The following is a 16124-nucleotide window of genomic DNA, read 5'->3' as shown; positions in this document are numbered from 1 at the left end:
TACACAGAAAAAAACATGCACATTTCCTTCCAAAATACTTTATTTGTTGATCATTATTTCCTTTTAGGTAGGATTCTGCATGGCTCTAAGTGAACTTCTGCAGACAGTTATAGACCAGATATCTGTTATCTAACAAACTGCTCCAAAACAGAGTTCTTCGCTGATTTCATTTTCACCATTATAATTTGTGCCATTATAAACACTAATAAGAGGAACCATTCCTAACTGCATATTAGCAAGTTTCTTTAGTTTATTATTTGTACATCCTTATTAGGTATACAACTCTTTAGCCTACTCAGCACAAGAAGCATAGTCCTCATTTACTTACAAATTAAAAATAACATTATATCATTCATTCTATGAATGCGTTACACCGTAAGTATCAAGCTGGTAATCTACTGCTTGGTTCTTAAAAACAAACAGTTCTAACTGGTGAAGGCCCAGATGTCCGTAATCATGTCAGAGGAAGCAGTCAGAATTACTCAGTACATCTACCTTTCTCATGCCACTGAGGCTTATTTAACCAATGCTGAAGAAAGACTTTTTGACTCAAGAGCTTCAATTACCACCTCCTAAACCCTAGAATTTCAATAACTTTCTAAAAGATAAATAAAAATTTGAAACTTGCAAAAAGAAAACAAAATATTTACCCTGGCTTAAGTTCTAATTTTAAAGAATAGATTTTTCTCAAAATTACAACCTTTTGCCATTTGGTAACTGACTGAATTAAGTAGTTACTCACAAAACTCAACACATACAAAAAAAATTACAATCTCTACTGAATATATCTCTTTCAGGTACAACTCCATATGCTAGAGAAATTAAATCAGTCAGATCTCTAATGACTAGGGCCCTAATCATCAAATATATACTTTCTCCTTGTGAATATTCCACAATAACTGGCTTAAGTCTGCTAAAACTACTCCCATGAAAGAACATTACTGTCCATTTTTGTTTCAAAGCTGTTCTCTTCAATGGACATAGGTTCCTACTGTTTGGGTTTGTTGTTTGTTTTTTTTTAAACATTAAATTATTCCAATGAGGCAGATGAAGGAGGTAAAGAGACATTCTAAAAAGCAATTCCGTGTAGTCAGAAACTCCACAGATGAAGACAAAAATAACAGAGAAGGCATAAGACTGCATTTCAAGAAATGGAAGAAGGGACTGCCATGTATTTAATAGTAAGCAGAACAATAATATGACTGACACAGGACTCCTAACAATGAACCAACACCTCCCATATCCCTTTTTATACAAAATCATTAATAAATGCTTAATAATGAATTGGGATTCCCTGGTAGCTCAGTTGGTGAAGAATCCGCCTGCAATGCAGGAGACCCCAGTTCAACTCCTGGGTCAGGACGATCCACTGGAAAAGGGATAGAATACCCACTCCAGTATCACTCCAGTATTCTTGGGCTTCCCTGGTGGCTCAGCTGGTGAAGAATCCGCCTGCAATGGGGGAGACCTGGGTTCCATCCCTGGGTTGGAAAGATCCCCTAGAGAAGGGAACAGCTACCCACTCCAGTATTCCGGCCTGGAGAATTCCACAGACTATATATAGCCAATGGGGTTGCAAAGAGTCAGACACAACTGAGTGACTTTCAATAATTAAACCCCACGTCAATCTGTATTTCTTCCAGTCTCTTGCCTACTGTTGCAAGAGAATGAAGCCATTTTAATAAAAATTATTGTTAACATAAAAGCTAATGTTTTACCAGGAAATATTCTATGAACTCTAAGGAAGAAAAAAAAAATCCTGCAAAGGTAACTCCCAGATTTGTCACCACTGTTGGAAAAGAAGACAGATTTATCATCTCTAGGGAGTGGATGGAGTAGAAAAAACTGGAAAAGAAATCTCCCTCACCTCTAAAGAAAGCAGGTTCATCAACCAGTACATCCCCTCTCTGTCTCCCACCCTTCACTGGTTCCAAGCTTACCTAAGGCTGAGACAATGAATGAAATATAAAAGCTACAAACTATTTTTCCACCTTTACTATTTATCAAGATATTACAATAAATTAATTTTTTAAACTATAGAAGTGATTTTAAAAGCTAGCTTATGGAATATTAACTCATTTAATAACATTGGGATGCTTTTACAGCTTGATGGTTTGTAAATACCATTTTTACTACAGACAAATTTATTCTAAAGCTCTAGGTGTTAAGTCATATTAAATGGCATTTATCTCATCTACGGAATATAAACAGCCAGCCATAAATTAGTAAAAATTTAAAACTCATTCATGGTTCATTAACAGTCTTAAAAAAAATAAGATTTACACAGACACAAAACAGGTTCATTTTAGTTACAAATTTGGGGTAAATCAAATAGAACAATCTTCCATTTCCCTTCACTTTTGTTCATTTACAAACAGAAAGCTACAGCACTTACAACTCAGATGATGTAACACTTCTCATAACTGAGATGCTAAAATAAACATGAGCTTAATGTCCCATTTACATCAAAGATTAGCATCAACAGTTTATTATTTATTTTCTAATATGAGCCTTATTTACACCTACCAGTCACTGAGACTGTGACAAGTAGAAACATTAAGCCTGATCTTCTTAATGTAAATATGTTAAATCATGTTTATTCAGTTTATCCCTGAATTAGTTTAATTTCCAAAAAAAACCCAAGTTCTTAGATACAACAAATACAGGAGAGCATTTCAGGAGTGATCTTCAAAGCTTTATTCCAGTGCTTAAGTGAAGAAGTTATACTATAGAACCAACACAAAAGAAAAGAGAATGATAGCAAAGGCAAGTTTGAATTACATCTTTTCTAGCCTTATGTGTCAATTTGTCAATTTTTTTAAACTTAAAATTCAACACATTTCCTCTTCACATGTTCTTTTCTGACAAAAAATTATCACAAAAAGATATTTTTAAAAGTAGTAAATGAGTGTAATATTGGGTTTTTAGCAAATAAAGCCTGTATCTTTAAAAATGTAAATGAAATTAACTCTATAGCTCTACTTTCTGTAAAGAGCATGAATAACTCTGGTATTGAAATACATGCTATAATCCCACAGGCCCTATTTGTTCTTCTTCCATTAAAAGGAAAATCTAGAGTATTGCATAAAGTCCATATGGGCTTTATCTTTAAAATATTATACGGACTGATATAAAGTCATTTAATCAAGGAAGAAAAAACTATGCTAAGTGAATGATATGTTTCATTTTATTGGTTTGATTCCTAATTATCACAAAGAGAAAATCACAGGATGATGGAGGATGGTTGGAGAAGGGGAGATGTAATCAGGAAACTAGAATGTAGAGAGAAAGGAAGGTTGAGACTTGAGATTAATCTGTTAGAAATATATATACATATATATATACCCATATAACCTTCTTTGCTCTGAATTTTAAAAGGTCTTTTTTAAAAGAATCAGTTTTAATTATTCCTTACTTTTAGACATGTTTCTTTCATTATAACAAGCTACAATTCAATAGTACAATTCAGTATCAATTCAAACTGCAAAACCATATACTATATGGTACAGAAATACAAGCCAGAGAACCATCAACAGGAGAACCAAGGGAAACTTGGTATTGATCCTCTAAATCCTATATCTACAATACTACTGTTGACTACAGAAGACTGGAGATTGACATCTCATTTGAAAAGTACCAGTAGGACTAGTATTGATGCCTGAGTAGAAAAATTATGCTGGTTTCAGAGTTGTTTAGAATCTGAATTTTGTTTTATTTTTAAGTAAAGAAACTTAATTACATGTTTATTTTTACATTTGCTTTTATGACTATGAAATGAAAATGCTTTTACTTTTATAAGTGTGCTATAATATGAAATGGGTATGTTCACCATTTAATTAAACCAAGAGATTTACTCATACTGTGCAGTGAATCAAAAAGAACCATTAAAGAAATGAAAAAAAATAAGAAAATATTCTAGAATCTTATTAAACTGATTAATTTATAGCATTAACTTTTTAAATACAGTAAACTCCTCACTATTCTGTATCTCACAGATATTTTCATTCCTTTCAAAGAATCTACTTTTTTATTTTACCACCACCGAAATTCTATTTACACAATGAACAGCAACGGAGAACAACCCAACTACTACCCTCAGAAAACTAAAATATTCTGATTTTAATGTACACACAATCAATCCTAACCTTGAATTTAAAGAATATGTGAACCGTAAGAAGTAAAATCAAAACTGACTGCAGTTCAGAAACCTAAATAAAGTGTCACAGATAAAAAAAATTACTGCTTCATATTCAAAAGCACAAGTTCAATTTCATAGATCAGCTGGACTCACTGCATTATATTGCAGGAGAGAGATGTTAAGAAGTGACCTTGGGATCCTGCCCTCCAGATGTTTAAAGGACCCATTTTTTTATTGCAATTACCTTTACTTTTGATAAATACCTAGCTAGTATTTATTGATAAATAAATACCTAGCTATTGATAAATACCTAGCTAAATACTACACACTTGATATCTTTGCTCTTATAAGACTCTACTTGAAGCTCTTTTGAAATTTTAGGACTATAGATATTATAAAGAAAAAACTTAAGGAGATACAACATGCACAAAGGGTTAACAAATACTGCTTCCTTTCTGATGCAATGCATAAGAAGGTTAAGAAACTATCATCATATACCCTAAGTTCGGAGACATACTTTCAGAGGTTTAAAATGAGAAATTTAACAAACCTTATGCATTTATTTTCAGATCACGAAAAAAACTTCTAACTAATTTGTAATATACAATATATATACTCCACAAGTAACTATGGGCAGATAAGATATATATCCATTATCAACTCCCTTCCTCTTTTAACTAAAAATTAAATTTCTTTCTGGTCATAAAAATCTGGTTTGGGGTGTTTTAAAAAGTTCAAACATATATTAAGCCATGCTTTGCTTTGGCACTAGCTCCCCCTCCAGACCAACCTACTGATATAACGGGCACTTAAAAAAATAAACAAGGAACACAAGGTTTTCCAAGCCACTAGTGATTTAAAAATTCACCACTTTTAAAGACACTCCAATGCCTTAAAATAACTAGTTAAAACTTGTAACCAAATACTGCAGAATGTAATCTAAGTTACTGTTTTTCAATTCTATCTCTCAAAACCGACTTGAAGGAAAACAACTTTAAGTGTCTATTTCAATTTAAGAACATCCTAAAATACAATCTATAGAATGCTATGTTTTATGGAAATTATTTTGAATCACTGTCTTAATAAACCACAAGATATTCTTCATGTTAACTCACTACTTGATCAAAGACACATTTTTGCATCTGTTTCTGCTATCTATGCAACTTTCATTCCAGCTGTTCAGCAATTTAAGTAAAATCCTCAGTTTATAAAGCAGGAAAAGGAAAATTCACGCCTCCAACCCACCCTTCTATGTTCCTTAAATCCTATTCATTTCTAATACCCTACATTTTTACATACTAAGCTATAAAATCATAATTTCAAATCTTTAAATTCCCACCTTATCCTTACTATTGTAATAGGTATACATCAAACTAAGATTTACTACGTGCATTTTACGGTATATTTCACAAGGCTAGCAATGTACAAGGCTTTATTATACATCATAGGATTTCAGGTTAATTTTAAGTTACTTTCAAGAGAGAATACAACTTACTTCACTACTTCAGCATAACTCTATAGTGCTGCAAATCTCTCTCCTAAAAAGTTTTCTATATGATGCATTCTTTAAAAGAAATATGCATAAAAACAAGTAAATCAAGAAAATAAATATGCACTTATCCCCAAGAATAACAAGGGAGCAAAAAACTGCAATTAAACCTTGCTTGCAGTTTCTAAAGAGAACCAAGCCAAAGTTCAATCAGTTACATGTGATGAGTTTAACTGTAAACTGAGAGAAAACTTCTGTCGAAATTTAGTCTGCGTTACTTGAGGTTTGGGTGTTTTCTACAGGAGATTCTGGCTTGCCTAGGTCCACACTCTTGAGCTGGATTAAGTCAACTGTAAACTAACTCAAATGTGGGAATAAGAAAGAACACCCTGCTCTATCCAAGGCCTCACTCAAACGCTAAAGCTCACCAGGGATAAATTCTAACCATGACACTGCCATTTAACTTAAGAAATACACTGCGTCTCTGACGTTATGTGTAGCTGAAGATTGCAATCCCCACTGTGAGAAAAAAAAAAAAAAAAAAACAGGTGCTGCACACGGCAGCCCACTCACTCTTGCAGGACAAACCTCCTTTAACTGGAGGTTAAATAAATAAATATTTAGGAACTCATTTAACCTTCCCAAATAAGTTTGGAGCTCTAAAGCAGCCAGCTCATCATTTCCACGTCAAACGAGGGTGCAGCGGCACTCAAGCCGTGAAACTGCCCTGGCACTGGCCCCTCGCCGGGAGCGGATCTTTGCACGGGTCCATTCCCCGATTTCCTGCCGGAGAACCCCTCAGGAAAGCCCTTAAAGCACAAGCATGCTCCTCCTCACAGTCTGTGACACCAGAGAGCGAGTTGCTGGAGAAAGGGCAGGTGAGAGCAGAGGAGACGAGGAACACCTCCCACCCCTGCCCCCATCTCCTGTCCTCGGTTTCAGCCCCTGCCCTAACCAAGGATGCGCGACGCCGAGGGCAGCAGCCGAGCCGCTCCACGCCCGGCCGAGGCGGCAGGAGTCCCTAGTCCCCTGCCCGCCGCCCCCACCCCCCCGCACCCCCGCGGCCGCGCAAAGGCACCCATCAGAGGGTCCCGGGGGCTCCCTCCCCACTTTCCCCGGAGCCGCTGCATAAGCAGCAGCAGTGGCAGCAAAAGGCCCGGGGGTCTCCTCGGGGGAAAGAGAGCTGCGACGGCCAGCAGGCACCTCCCCGGAGCCTCCTGAGATCCCGCGCTTGCCCACCTCCAGACCCCGGGGCGCGCGGGGCCCGGCTCCCAAACGCCCCCTTACCCGAGGCGGGAGCAGAGGCGGTCTCCGCCGTTCCCCAGCAGCCGCCGCCGCTACAGCCCGCAGCCGCAGCTGCCCCGCGTTGGGGAAGTGGGAGGGGTGGCTGGGTGGAGGATGCTACTCCCTACTGAAGGGAGAGGAAGAAACGGAAACAGGAACCGCCGCCGTCGCTGCTTAACGGAGCCTTCGGCGCCACTGACTGAGGGAAAGCGCGAGGCGGCGCGAGCCAGGCAGTCGCTGACAGCGCGAGACCGAGCACGAGCCGGGTCCCGGGCGCGCGACCCCGAGCAGCGCCGGCCCCATTCCGCGAGGAGAGGAAGGGGACGGGTCGGCCGGGGGGCGGCGAGGGGCGGGGGCCTGGAGCGAGGAGAACCGGGCTACTCGGGTCTACCGGAGATAACACGCGCACGCGCCTGAGCGGCTCTGACCGCGAACGCAGGCGGGGAAGCCTCAGCTAGCGCAAGCGTGCCCGCGCGAATGGGAGCGCGCGCCCCCTCGGCGTCCCAAGCTTCTGGGAGAAGGCGCGCATGCGCTGGCCCCTGCCTCCTACGGCGACCCCCGCCTGTGCCAGGGTTTCTCCCCGCCCCCTTCTCGCCGCGCCCGTGGACCGCGTAGCCGCAGCGTCCGACTGCCGGGCTGAGCCACAGTGGGACGGGAAGACTTCTAGCAGGGGCAGCAGGGTGTGCGCACGGGCGCCGACTCCGACACGAGTGTAGGCCGCCCTCTACCGCTTGAAGGCCAGAGGCTGAAGGAGGCGCGAGCGGAGCCGGGCTTCCCCACTCCCGGGAGCGCCACCTCCGGGGAATGCCGTATTCTCAACCGCCGGGAAACGGATCGGCCCGTGCCAGATCAGCCCGCGGCCCTTAAGTACCACTGGTACTGGAGATATGAAGCAGGCTCCTTGCTACTTTTTAGGAGTGATCGCTGCTGCTCAGCCCCCGTAGCGCAGGTCTGGCCGCTCCGCTGCAGCTTGCAAAGCACGATCATAGAATGGCATCGCACTCCCATGCGAATAGCGAAGCCCGGTTTAATCTTTTGAGAGCTGGTCATTCGCCTGGACAGAAAGACCCCTCCCCCATGAGAGCCTGGGTTCGGTGCCTGGCCTCTCCCCCCGACCCGCGGCTGCAACAACCCCTCCAAGGCGGAAGTTTATTCAGTACGGGAAAGAGAACATGGGGCGGAGGAGGCAGCTTTTCCCTAGGATGCTTCCTACCCGGCTCGGACTCGGGAAAATTCCTGGCGCCCGCGATGCAGAGCAGTGGGCCGAAGAGCTAGCCCAGTCCAGCCCTGTCGGCGAGCTGAGCCGGAGGAGCTGAGCGCGCCGCCCAGGCACACAAAGTAGTCGCGAGCCGAGGCGGGGGGGGCGGGGGGGTGCTACGGAGGCCAATCAGAGACACGAACCGCGTGAGTGGAGTGCGGGTCAGCCAATCGGAGGGCGGGAGGATGAGCTTCCCGTACCGAACTCTTCCCTGTAGCCTCCGGACCCAGATCCCAAGCCTGGGTGCAATACCTTGAGAAAGCGAAATGGTGCCAGTAAAGACAAGAATGACTTCTCTAGACTTGGATATTTTTAAGTACATGCCTTGGGAACCTATCACAGAGCGAAGATCGGCGGCCTTTTAGATGCCAAGTATGAAAGGATCACAGAAAAGAGATTTAAGAGGCTGCCAAGACTGCAATCTGCCTAATAATAAATTTACAATACTTGTTGACACCTTTTTAGAGTCCAGAAACTGTACTACAGAAATACAAATAAGATTCTGCTAATTCAAAAATAAAAAAAGTTCCCTGCCCTCAAGAAGTTGAGTTTCCTCTGAAAGAGGTTTGCTGGACCTTGCGATTGGTTTTTATCATCAGCCCTTTAAAGAAAAAGCTCTCAGTGAAGTGGTAGTTTCCAGTCATTTTTATGATTGTCTCCCTGTAAGAAGAGAAATTTGAGAAAAAAGTAGAGTGACTGATCTAAGGTTACACAAAAATATATACTGGCAGAGCCAGAACTATATTCTAGCTTAGCGTTTATATTCCATCATTCATCCATCATTTATCCTATGCGTGGTTGCTATCGCTCACTGCAGAGGTTTCTGCGCTAAGTTAATAAACTGAACAAAAGTCTGCTATAATGGCTACATACCTCAGTTGGAATTGAACAGAAATTTTAGATTTATGCCATAGTAAGATAGATTAAAGGCCAAAGTTTTAACAGTCAAACTCTAGGTACTTTTTAGAAGTCAGAGGCGAGGTCGATATCTGCTTTCTTACTTTAAACAGTACTTTTTAACAATACTTTAGCAAGCATGTTTAACTTTAAGATCTCCAGTTTCAAAGCTTTCCTTTACATTTGCCTCAAAATTCCTGGGTTTTTTAATATTGCCTTCATTTTTCCTTTCCAAAAGCCTAGGAAGTGAAATATTTATATTCTCTACCTCTTTCTGCTCAAAAAAAAAAAAGAAAAGAAATCTGTCCAAAGAATGTTTGTCTGGAATTTCTTGCACATTTATAGGCTGGTTCTTGTCTTCTTGTTGTTTAGTGGCTAAATCATGTCCAACTCTTTTGTAACCCCATGGATTATAGCCCACCAGGCCCACTAGGCTCCTCTTTTCACGGCATTTCCCAGGGAAGAATACTGGAGTGGGTTGCCATTTCCTTCTCCAGGGGATCTTCCCCACCCAGGGACTGAACCCACCTCTTCGGAAGCCCAAACCAGATAATTTGCTGTCTGTAAAATAAATATACTCAGAAACTAGTCCTTTAACAATTTGGATTACATTCTGTTGAGTCAATGTACATCTCAGTCACTGACAGAACACAGCCCTTTCCAGGACATGTCCAGCATTTAGTGGCCACCATATCAGTTAAACAACTGATTTTTGAGAACCAATCTTTACACATTAAGGTCTGGGCCAATAATGAATTTCAAGAAAATTCCCAACAGTTGCAGCTTTTAAAAAACACATTTCATTTACTGTTACAAAAGAGGTTACTACTGAAACTCTGCCTTCTTGCTGGGTTAAATTTCTGACAGGAAAAAAAATCCCCAAAAGATTCTAAACATCTCTGGCTACCAAAGACATCTCTGTCAAAGGCTGATTTCTCCAGAAGCTCCAGTCTCCCTCTATGCTTCTGGACCCTCCATCTCTTCTTACTCCATCTGCCTCTCATCATGCCTGGTGTCTGATATTTGCTCGAGCAGGTAGAATTGCTCCACAACCCCCACGGCTCTGTCACCAGCGAGGCGTTAGGCCTATCTTTGCTTATCTGAAAACTTACAGGCAAGTTCTGCTCAACAAAACACTGTACAGAACATTCTTTATGAGATGTTTTACTAAGAACTAATAGAACCTTGTCCATACTTTATATTCTTTTTCACAGCCTAGATAAAATTCTTTCATCAACCAGAACTTGTGGGGTCTTGCAGGTGGGGTGAAGTGGAGTCAACCATTAGACAATAGAAAAGATCAAAATGAAAGTTAGTGAGTACATGAGAAGCTATTGTATCACAAAATTAGCTAGATCAAAGTTAATGAGCTTGAATACCATCACATTTCCAAAATCCTGAACTTTCATGTAGGAGCTAGTTTGAAATTGACTACCATTTCATCAATGGCAATAATAAAAATAATAGACAAGTTATAATATTGCTGAGTGCCAGGTCCCATGATAAACTGTTTATCTCCATTATTTAACTTTAAAATCATCCCTTTGAGGTGGGCCCCTTATTACAGTGGTGGGAGGGATCAGAGAGAAAGGTTGAAGAGACTCTCAGGAGGTTCAGAGCAACTACTTACCAAACAGTTTAGAAAATTTTCCATCTTTACCAATGTGGACCAACTGAGTATCAGTCCTGAAAACTTTCTTATAAATTTTTTAAAAATTTAAACAAAATTTTAACCTTGTTTTCTAATTGTTATTCTAGCTACATTTTACTCAGAGGATTCCATTTTACAGCAAATCATCCAAAAGACAGCACTGTTACTACTACATGCAAGAAGGTATGACCTTGAGATAATCATTTTACCCGTTTGGGCCTTAGTTTTCTCATCTGCAAAATAAAAAAGTTGGACTAGATAAACTTTAGTTGTTTGTCAGTTCTAAAACAATACATCTAGCTAGCTTGACACCCCATTGGCAGGAACTACAACAATAAAATATGGAAAAATTGTCCATACTTTCAAATCCAATAACATTTTAAGTCACTTTTAAGCCATAGAAATTCCAACTACATCCACTCATTAAAGAGCCAAAGTCAATCTTTCCAATCAAAAGAATAAATGAAGCGATTGATTTAAAGACCAATGAAATTAAGCAAACTATCCTTCCCTATGACTTGCCTCCATGGCTGAAATTTCTGTCTTCTCCATTAAGGTAAAATGTCAGGTTGTTCACCCTGTTGGTTTCTTATTCAGCATCTACTCTTGTTCTCTCCTTATTATAGAGTTCCATGTTTTTGTTTTTATCTGTTTGTTTTTTAGATAACCATCCAACCTCCAGCTACAGAAGGGCAATTTAATTAGTCTGAGTCAATCTGTCTTTCCAGTCATATACAACTCTTGTAGTTGGCTGGACCATGTGACTAATTAAAGTCACTAGCCAAGAGTCGGACACGACTGAGCAACTTCACTTTCACTTTTCACTTTCATGCACATGTAGAAGGAAATGGCAACCCACTCCAGTATTCTTGCCTGGAGAATCCCAGGGACACAGGAGCCTGGTGGGCTGCCGTCTATGGGATCGCACAGAGTCGGACAGGACTGAAGCAACTTAGCAGCAGCAGCAGTCTATAGCGGGTTGTGGATAGAAGTGATATGTATCACTTCCAGGTAGAACACTTAATTGCAAGTATAAGTCCAAACTCTTCCCCAGTGTCAAGACCAGTATTGTTGAAGATGATAAAGCCTTAGTTAACTTAGTTCCCTAAGAAAGGACAATGTGAAACAGCCCACCTCCTTCCTTCATCAAGTCAGGATGGATATATAGTTTGAGTAAAGGCTACACCTTTGTTTAAGCTGAGATTTGGTTTTGTTTTTTGTTTTTTTTTTTTTACTGCAGTGTGACCTAGACTCTAAGTTATGCCAGATCCTAGACTATTCTAATTATTAGACCTGAAAACTGTGTGAAAGTGAAGTCGCTCAGTCGTGTCCCTGGGCTATAGCCCACCAGGCTCCTTCCTCCATGGGATTCTCCAGGCAAGAATACTGGAGTGGGTTGCCATTTCCTTCTCCAGGGGAACTTCCCGACCCAGGGATCGAACCTGGGTCTCCTGCATTGCAGGCAGATGCTTTAATCTCTGAGCCACCAGTGGTCCTGGGGTAAACGGACCCAATCAGAAGGATTTTTAGCCCATGCTTTGGAGAGAAGATTCTCTCCTTTCTACCAGGTATGGGCAAATCAGCCTATAACCCAAATTGCCACTGGCAGCAATCTAATAGCCGTAAGAGGGACTAACTTCGAATGAAGCTGACCAACTAAGAATGGCAAACAGAGAGCAGAACCTTGAAGATACAGCTGAGCTGATGGTTATATCACTTCTGAAGGCTAATCTTCTCTGGACTTCTAAATCTGCAAAATAATAATTTTGTTTGTTTGTCCAAAATACTATAAGCAGAAAATACATCTTGAATATTTTTAATTTCATCACAGCTCCTAACACAGATCTATCTCAGGAAACACTCAAAAATATTGAATGAAATAAAATTTATAAAAAATATAATAGCTATTGTCTTCAGAAATAAAATATTACCTGCATTAACAAAGGGAAAAATGTTATTTGAATCAACTCAATCTTTTTACAGGTGAAGAGATTTAGACTCAGATGTGTTACAAGACTCATGAAGTTCACATAGCATTGTTATGGCAGAACCAAAGGGGGAAAAAAAACTAATAATCACTTCATCAAAAATGACCATAGTTTTCAACTCAAGATGGAGAAGTAATAGACAGTAGATTACCCTAGTAGTTAAAAATGTGGAAGTTAAGACAACTGTAGCTTACTTATTAGCTGGATGATCTTGAACATGGTATTTAACCTCCTTGATCCCTGGTTTTTCCATCTATAACAGAGGTTAACAATCTCTAGCTCATAGAGTTGTGAGAAATAAACAACTCAACATGTAAAAAGCACTGAAGAAAGTGCCAGACACATAGTAAACTTTCTATATATTGCAGCCATATCAAAAGTTGTGTGTGTGTGTGTGTGTTAGTCACTCAGTCATGGCTGACCCTATGCAGTCCGACCCCACAGACTGCAGCCCTCCAGGCTCCCCTGTCCATGGAATTCTCCAGGCAAGAATACTGGAGGGGGTTGCCATTGTTTATTCATTGTTAAATTAACTTTTGTTTTCATTAGGATAGATACTGTTCTCCTTTATCATGTATTGAATTCAGGCCACTGACCTATGTTTCTCCATCTTGTATAATGATAGTGTAGTCTGTATACCTGTGTAGCCAGCATACCGCTTTCCTAGAGAAATGCTTTTCCCATTTCCACATTTCTATCACATGATAGCACCCAGAGAAGTCGTGTTACTGCTGGGCTGTCCCTTTGGCCACAGCTAACGGGTCAAGAGGTGAATTTCTGATGCAAGATGAACTGAGGAAGCCATTCCTCCAAGCTTTTTAGACTTTGGAAGAGAGGTCATGTCAAGCCTCACCTAGAATAAAATCTGGGAGACATCATTGGACATTTTTTGTCAAGTGGAAAAAAAACCATTCTGCATTGGAGAGATAAAGCCAGTGGACAGAGGGAAGCAAAGAGTATAAAGAAAATGTCACTATTACACTGGAATTCCCAGTTCCAGTTTTTCTTGACCAATAGTAGAATCTTGCCTTTCTTCTTCTTAGGCTTGCCTTGTCCAAGGATTTCTCCCATATTCTTCCAATATATTTCCTATTTTGCATAAGCTAATTCCAGGTGGATTTATTTTAGGTGCAGTGAATTTAACAATATACTATATGAAATAATAAAGTAAAAATAATAATAAAAGGGAAAGTCTAGGATTACCTATCTTTATTAATAACTTGAGTGATGCCCTCTAAGAATATGACTATCAAGTTTATAAAAATCAATCAATAACTTTTTTCAAATGCCAACTATATGAAAAGTACCTGTGGCAGAGACTTCAAATTACCCCCTTTTAAATATTCTCTTAGGATAACATGGCAGTGGCAGCCTGAAGGGGTGACCAAGAAAAAGAAATGCAAGAAGGCAAAGGAGTTATCTGAAGAGGCCTTACAAATAGCTGAGAAAGGAAGAGAAGTGAAAGACAAAGGAGAAAGGGAAAGATATACCCAACTGAATGCAGAGTTCCAGAGAATAACAAGGAGAGATAAGAAAGCCTTCTTACGTGAACAGTGCAAAGAAATAGAGGAATCTCTTCAAGAAAATTGGAGATACCAAGGGAACATTTCATGCAAAGATGGGCACAATAAAGGACAGAAATGGCAAGGACCTAACAAAAGCAGAAGAGATTAAGAAGAGGTGGGAAGAATACACAAAAGAATTGTACAAAAATGGTCTTAATGACTTGCTTAACCATGATGGTGTGGTCACTCATCTAGATTCAGACATTTTGGAATGTGAAGTCAGGTGGGCCTTAGGAAGCACTACTATAAACAGCTAGTGGAGGTGAAGGAATTCCAGCTGAGCTATTTCAAATCCTAAATGATGGTGCTGCTATCATCTATACCCCAATACAAAATAGTTTTGGTGTTAAAAAAATAAAATAAAAATTAAGCTAAAAAAAAAAAAAGATGATGCTGTTAAAGTGCTGTACTCAATATGCCAGCAAATTTGAAAAACTCAGCAGTGGTCACAGGACTGTAAATGGTCAATTTTCATTCCAATCCCAAAGAATGTTCAAATTACCTTACAGTTGCACTCATTTCATATGCTAGAAAGATTATATTCAAAATCCTTCAAACTAGGCTTTAGCAGTATGTGAACTGAGAAATTCCAGATGTCCAAGCTGTATTTAGAAAAAGCAGAGGAACCAGAGGTCAAATTGCCAACATCCGTGGATCATAGAAAAAGGAGGGAATTCCAAAAAAATCTACTTCTGCTTTATTGACTATGCTAAAGCCTTTGACTGTGTAGATCACAACAAACTGTGGAAAATTCTTAAAACAGATGGGAATGCCAGACAACCTTACGTGTCCCCTGAGAAACCTGTATGCAGGACAAGAAGCAACAATTAGAACCTTACATGGAACAACAGACTGGTTCCAAGTTGGAAAAGGAGTGCATCAAGGCTGTATATTGTCACCCAGCTTATTTAACTTATATGCAGAGTGAAATTTCTTACAAGCTGGAATCAAAATTACTGGGAGAAATATCAACAACCTCAGATATGCAGATGATAGCACTTTAATGGCAGAAAATGAAGAGGAACTAAAGAGCTTCTTGATGAAGGTGAAAGAGGAAAGTGAAAAAGCTGGCTTAAAACTCCACATTCAAAAAACAAAGATTATGTCATCTGGTCCCATCATTTAATGGCAAATAGATGGAGAAAAAAGGGGAAACAGTGACAGATTTTATTTTCTCGGGCTCCAAAATCACTGTGGACAATGACTGCAGGCATGAAATTAAAATACTTGCTCATTGAAAGGAGAACTATGACAAATCCAGACAACGTATTAAAAAGCAGAGACATCACTTTGCGACAAAGGCCCCGCTAGTCAAAGCTATGGTTTTTTCCAGTAGTCATATACAGATGTGAGAGTGGGACCATAAAGAAGGCTGAGCAACAAAGAATTGATGCTTTTTATCTGTGGTGTTGGAGAAGATGCCTGAGAGTCCCTTGGACAGCAAGGAGATCAAACCAGTCAACCCTAAAGGAAATCAACCCAAATATCCATTGGATGGACTGATGCTGAAACTGAATCGCCAATACTTTGGCTACCTGATGCAAAGAGCCAGTTCACTGGAAAAGACCCTGTTGCTGGGAAAGATTGAAGGCAAGAGGACAAGCGGGTAACAGAGAATTAGATGATTGTATGGCATCATCGACTGAATGGACATGAGTTTGAGCAAGTTCCAGGAGACAGTGAAAGAGAAGCGTGGTGTGCTGCAGTTTATGGAGTTGCAAAGAGTTAAACACAACTTAGCCACTGAACAACAACATATATTTTCTTATTCCTTCATGGTCCTATTGCCACTCAAATAAAATCTTATATTTCCTAGTCTCCTTTGTAACGGTTATGACCACATTACTAAATTCT

The 16124-nt window shown here is 40.1% G+C and overlaps 1 protein-coding gene across 12 annotated transcripts in view; it reads right to left on the bottom strand.

The window, feature by feature from the left end:
• The window catches only part of FUT8 (fucosyltransferase 8), a 315633-nt gene extending 307407 nt beyond the window's left edge, over positions 1 to 8226 (bottom strand). For 7 of the 12 annotated variants that reach the window (XM_042252625.1, XM_042252629.1, XM_042252628.1 and 4 more), the window contains exon 1: positions 8125 to 8226. The gene's annotated coding sequence lies outside the window, so the exon portion shown is untranslated. Of the gene's footprint in view, positions 1 to 6914; positions 7391 to 8124 lie in introns of those variants that run through there. The other 5 variants (XM_042252626.1, XM_060418174.1, XM_060418173.1 and 2 more) reach the window with 1 other exon arrangement.
• Between the last annotated feature and the right edge of the window lie 7898 nt (positions 8227 to 16124).

Source organism: Ovis aries, chromosome 7 (genome assembly GCF_016772045.2).
Source record: "Ovis aries strain OAR_USU_Benz2616 breed Rambouillet chromosome 7, ARS-UI_Ramb_v3.0, whole genome shotgun sequence".
In the NCBI taxonomy this organism is placed as follows: Eukaryota; Metazoa; Chordata; class Mammalia; order Artiodactyla; family Bovidae; genus Ovis; species Ovis aries.
The sequence above is the reverse complement of the archived record's forward strand: the minus strand, read 5'-3'. Positions and strand labels throughout refer to the sequence as shown.